At 40.7% G+C, this 6,000-nt stretch overlaps 1 protein-coding gene across 5 annotated transcripts in view; it reads right to left on the reverse strand.

Moving 5' to 3' along the window:
* Positions 1–1,112, reverse strand: part of frmd4ba (FERM domain containing 4Ba) — a 43,512-nt gene extending 42,400 nt beyond the window's left edge. For 3 of the 5 annotated variants that reach the window (XM_008279234.1, XM_008279233.1, XM_008279235.1), the window contains exon 1: positions 868–1,112. The gene's annotated coding sequence lies outside the window, so the exon portion shown is untranslated. The remainder of the gene's footprint in view (positions 1–867) is intronic. The other 2 variants (XM_008279236.1, XM_008279237.1) reach the window with 2 other exon arrangements.
* Positions 1,113–6,000: the final 4,888 nt, after the last annotated feature.

Here is a 6,000-nt window from a genome sequence, read left to right on the forward strand (position 1 = left end):
TGTGTGTGTGTGTGCGTCAGAAAGAGAAAGAAAGATGGCACATGTTGCTCTCATGAGGCACAAATTCAATATAGTCACCTATACAAAGCAGTGCTGTGCCTTTGTTCAGTATCACTCTTACTGTCACTGGGTTCCCTCATGACAGAGCTGTGTCACACCAAATGAATGGCAGTAAAAACGGAGACATCCTCGCGCTGCGTCACGCCCAATTACTATAATTTATGATGTGTATTTTTGGAGCTGTCTTTGAAATGTATTTTTGTTTGTGGCCAGCCCACTGCTGTTTTTCATGGTTTGAGGTGACACAAGACCCATACAGGATATCACATGGCTGCCATGCCTGCCTCACCAGTCTTTGTTTTGTTCAGGAAACAGGATATTCACACAGAGCAGAGCGAACCAGCTGAGCACAGAGTTCGATTTTCTGAAAAAGTGTACGAGTTCAGGAGAAACAATCTGCCACCACTTGTGTCTACAGGTGAGGTAGGACTGATCGGGGGGGTCATGAGAAACTTCAGCACACCTTTCTGATCAGCGGGACGCTCGTGTTGACATGTCAACAGGTCAGCATCCAGCTGACAGTCAGCAGAAGTCAGGTGAAGCACATGTGGGCTACAGAGTTTATGGTGTATTATCACAAGAGTAAAAAATACATTTTATATACAGCAACAGTTCATAAAATAAAGCATTCAAAGGTTGAAAACATCTCAAATACACGTTTTAAGGTACTAAATATGAGCAAAAACAGCAACATATTGAAAATGCAGGACAACAAAACAAACAGGTTACAGGTGATCACACTACCTGATGTGTTTTATGATCAAATTGGCTGTTTGCGTAAAAAATAAAAATACAAACGGTTCTCACCTTGTGTCTTTTGTTGTGCGCGATCGCTCCCACTTTTATTGTCTGTCCGCAGCCGGCACCGGTCACTCAAACAAAACCACTTCTCTTATCAAAAAAAACAAAAAAGGTTTTCCTTTTACAATGAGACGATTTGTTGGAATAAAGAGCCGCTTCTACACAGTTCATCGGAGCAAAGTCCAGGAAGGAAAGCTGCTGTCTGTTCGGCATAATAACCTCCACTGAGTGAGTCCCATCCATTCACACTCCCCGCCTCCTCCTCCTTCTTCTTCTCTTCCTCCTCTCCGCCACCTTCCACAGAGGCAGGACGGGACAGATGAATTTCCCTCCGCTGCTGCCGCCTGAGCGCACCGCTGCTGGCCAATGGAGGAGCGCTCTCTGCTGCGTAAACGCACCACTGCTCTGGAGGGGAGCGAATTAAAAACACAGCACAGTCAGAGAATTGAACACATCCAGTTTAGTAAATAGAAAAAAAACACATGTTGTTTATGAATTCACGATCATAAATCGAGCGTCATACCATAATTTTAACATTTACGCACGTCTTTTTAGACCATTGATGGTGAATGAGTCTCTTCACATAAACAGGTCATGGCCACATGGCGACTTTCCCATCTGTTAACAGTGTTTTTTATTTTTTTAAACCTGAATCTAATTATACACAACAAGGTAGACAAATGCCAAGCACTTTTCTGCCTTATTTTTTGCAATCATGTCAGAAAGTGTTTTGTTTCAGGGAATGTTATTATTATTCTTTATTTTTTACTGTTCAGTTACTGGATGGGAAAAATTAGACGGACATCTGATTAAATGGTACAAAATGGCACCATATCACCTGATTTAAAGTACTCTTAAAGTTGCACTGATCGTTATTTTTATATTAATGAATCGCTTTAATATATGTAATGGAAAAAAAAAAACATGTAGCAACAAATTCATGCAGAATTTTCTCCAAACTCCTGCGTCTCAGCTCAGGTTTATGAAGCATTGCAGCATCTTGCATTCTGTTGTTTTAGTTTCCAGACCAGCAGCTTTAATGTTTTGGTTGACTCTCATCAGTCTTATGAGAGTCATTTCCTGCAGGCAGAAGTTAGTTTTAGCAATAAATAAATAAAAATATATATATTTAAAAAGCTGATAAATGCACTTTACACGTCAAAAAACAAATACACAAAATTATGAACTACCTTCCTGACAAGAAACATGACTTTAAAAGAAGGTTGTAACTGCTGAATGTGTAATTTGGAAGCAGGTTGGTCATACATTTATTATATATAACCTAAAAAGATGATAAAAAATGTCAGTATTGTACTTCGTTCTTATGTACTGTTATCGATCAGGTATCGCAAAATATTTTCAAAGAGAATTCACACTGAAATTAGATGTGTCATTCATAAGACTTGGGTTTACAAGAACATAATATGTAACATGTTGAACACATTGTGGACTCTCCGGTGACAGCACTATACAGGGAAGGAAAGGAGTGCCACGCTGTTGTGACTCCGTGGTAGGCCGAACAATGGAAAAAGCCAGTAATCCACAGAAACGGCAGCAGAAAGGAAATGGGAGGGATGAAACTGTCCATTTTATTACGAACCAGTTGAACCAAGTGTCAGGGCAGCCACAAGGTGACGTTCCCTCGGCTATCTCTGCCGTGCATGCACGCGGAGGCGAGAACAAAAAGAAGAAAACAAAAGATGGGTCCTCACATCTAGGCGACGGCCGGCTGTGTTACTGGAGCTAAATGCTTACTTCGAAACCCTAAATGAGTCACCCCAGGGACAGCCCCACCACCACCACCACCATCCCCCCCTTCCCCATTTGTGAGGATTTCTGCGAGGCCGTGATTAGGCTCACCCCGGTGCCATGTGTGCACCAAGAACTCCCCCCTCACATGCGCACCAAATCTGTGCTTGGCCTCAGCTCCCGTTGAGATTAGCCCACGAGCTATTGTTCCTGATGACACTTCATATAAGCTATATTCTCATTATGATAATACAACGGCAGCTTTGCATTACTTGATGATTCCGAAAACTTAAATTTGTCCAGTTTTCCGCTGGTCTGCTGGAAATGATGAAAAAAATACATGGAGGTGTAGCGGAAAAGAACACGTGTTAAATATAGAAAACTTACATTTGCATTATGTAAATAGATTCTTATCTCCAAAATGTGAAAGTCATTTGTTTAGTCCAAGCGAGGGAAAAAAAATAGAAAAAAAAACAATATTACTGGACATGTAGATTTAAAACTAAGTAGGTTTAATGACTTAAGAGGGAAAAAAAATAGAAAATGCAAACAGTTTAAATGAGGGTGCTTTTGTTGTTGACAAAGGAGGAAACTATGAATTTAAACTACAAGGGGATTATGTTGCGCTCTGGAACAGATGTTAACACGCCGAGGTCTCCCCTCCTGAGAGCGGCCCCTGACTGACACACGGTCCCGCAGTCATTGGCCCATTGTCAATGTGCATCCTGTCCTCTGAGTCTTGCATATTTCCCCCACCTCCCCCTCCTCCTGTACAGATTAACTAGCCCCCCCCTCCCACCAGCCTTGACCTTGATGGACTGGTAATGTCATCCTCCTTTGTGCTCCGACAGACATTAACTTTCACGGTTCCCTCTAAAGCAAACTTCTTGCATTCATGAACACTTGGAGGTAAAGAAAAGCTGGATGACAATAAGAAGCATCGACAATAAATGAGCGCTGACCCCCTTCGTCCCGTCTCATCCTCTCATCAGCCCGTCAAGCAGGTCAGCTGTTGTGCCACCAGTCTTCATTCTTCTTGATGGCTTGGTCATTTTAGTGTCTTTAGTGTTTTGCAGGTCAGGGTGAATAAATGAATGAATGTATGTGTGTTACCCCGCCTCCGTATCTTCTTTTAAAAAAATGAGGGGAATTTTCTTGGAAAATATTGACGTGTAAAATGTTATTAATTCAACCCACACAGCCGAGTCAAAGTTAAATGTGAAGCAAATGTATTATCGCTGCCTCGTGTGATCCCAGCCAGTATAAAGCGATGGAAAAGAAACATATTTGCATTTCTAAATATAATTTTTGACCATTTGCCAACCCCTGCCCCACTTTAGTTTCTGTTGCCTGTCAAGCTTTCCGTTCTTCTCGTGGCACATTTATAGACCCAAGAATAGCAGATTTACTACATTACTGCCAAATAGCAGTCGTTTCTGGAACAAAAGGTCTTTGGTTTTGTACAGAAGTGGATAAAAGCAGGCGTCTAATCTTAGCTGTTTTCTTTCACATGCTTAACTATTAAAACAGGGAGAAAAAAAAACGATTTATGAGCCATATTTGATGAGTTTGACATACAATTTAACTCAAGTTTGCCCTCAGGCTGCTGTGTCAATGCTGAAGTCTGAGGTCCCACAGTGGATGTGATGACTTGTTACCCCCAAATAATGTAGCCTAATACAGCAGATAATCTGCCTTTGCTTTTTGCATTTTGGTAGCAGAGTTTTTTCCACTCTCCAAACTCCTAAAATGCATAATAGTGTTCTGACCACAGCCAAATGCTCTCTCTCTGGTAGCTCTGCTGTGTCTAATTTCAGTTATGATATGATTTGACAATGTTTTTTAGCGGGGACTGGGGAAGAGGTTTGGTAATTGACATCTCATATATCTATTGATTGCCATTTATGGTAACAAACGTCATGGATTTATCTACATGAAAGCAGAAAAAGAGATTTAATTACACCTCTTTTTATGGACACGAGTCATGCTTAAAATGACATAAATAAACATTGAAGATGAGATAAAAATAATAATCAAATGTTCACTGTCACTAGCAAAGAAATGTACATAATGCTGCAGTGTTTGTAGAACTCGATCAGAAGTTTGAGAAAAGTGCCATTTTTTTGGCTGTGGAGCCTATTTTTTGCATTTTTTTTGCAAATCATGATGACTTGTATTGAAAAACAAGAATGTGAAGCATTGTAGACAGAAGTATTAAGAGTCTTTACCTTAAAACTCTAAACTAGTTGCACCACGATCTAAAAATAATCTGTGATGGCGACACTTGCAACCATCCAACCATAGAAGTTGGTAACCAAATAAACCACTTCAGTTTAAGTTGAAACACGTTCGACACTGCGCATACAAAAAGTTTTTTTTTCATTTTAAACAACACACTTGTTTTTTTTGCATTTGCTGAAGTACTTACTTGTGTAGCGCACACATTGAGTTAACTTTTGTATGTTTAACACTGTGGTTTTTAATCTTTTCTTGTGGTGTTCAGGTTTCTGCGGCTGTGGTCATCATCTGGCTGCTTTTGGGCAAAAGGAGCAGCAGGCTTTTATACCAGAGCTGCCAATCAGGCTGTACCAACTTCCTGCCACTTAAAGGGGGGGGGGCAGAGTTTATGTGATTTAAATATTAAATATTACATCATTCATTCGACTTGTGTTGGGTATTTAGATGTAGTTTGGGGTTGTTATTCTTCTAGATTAAGTAGACAAACTGTACTGTTTTGTGGTCTTTGCAGTTGGTTTGGTTGTTGGTGTTTTATGTCTCCCCTGTTGTGTTCATTAGATCTGATCAGGAAGTATGTGTGTCCCTTTTTGTTCAGTTATGAGTTCTGTTTGGTCAGTGCAGTTGGTTTGTGGGGTTATTTTCTTGCTATAACCCCAGTTAAGTTCTGTTAATTGAATTTCCCTTCTGGGATAAATAAAGTATTTTTCATTTCATTAATTTGACCTTGAAATAGAAACCTCTTTTTGAATCCACCTGTGAGTCCTCTTGCTTTGCCGCTCAGCCCCTCACATCGTGTTACAAGTAAAACATGCTGCACTTTAGTTAAGCACTTACTATGAGAAAAATTAACTTTAAAGTTTTCACATGCGGTTTAGTTAACCTGCAGCTGCTTGTCAGTCTTGCGACTTCAGTTCCAGACTGACAAGCAGCTAGTGGCTAACCAGCCTGACACAGTGGAGGTCGGCAAGGAAAAGAAGTGGGCAGCTGTGATAGATTTGGTGATCTTAGACCAGGGGTGGGCAATCCTGGTCCTCGAGGGCCACAGTCATGCACGTTTTAGATGTGTCCCTCTTCCAACACACCTGATTCAAATGATCAGGATCGTTATCAGGCTTCTGCAGAGCTTGATGATGAGCTGATCATTTGAATCAG

This window comes from Stegastes partitus, unplaced genomic scaffold (assembly GCF_000690725.1).
Source record: "Stegastes partitus isolate 25-593 unplaced genomic scaffold, Stegastes_partitus-1.0.2 Scaffold150, whole genome shotgun sequence".
NCBI lineage: Eukaryota > Metazoa > Chordata > Actinopteri > Pomacentridae > Stegastes > Stegastes partitus.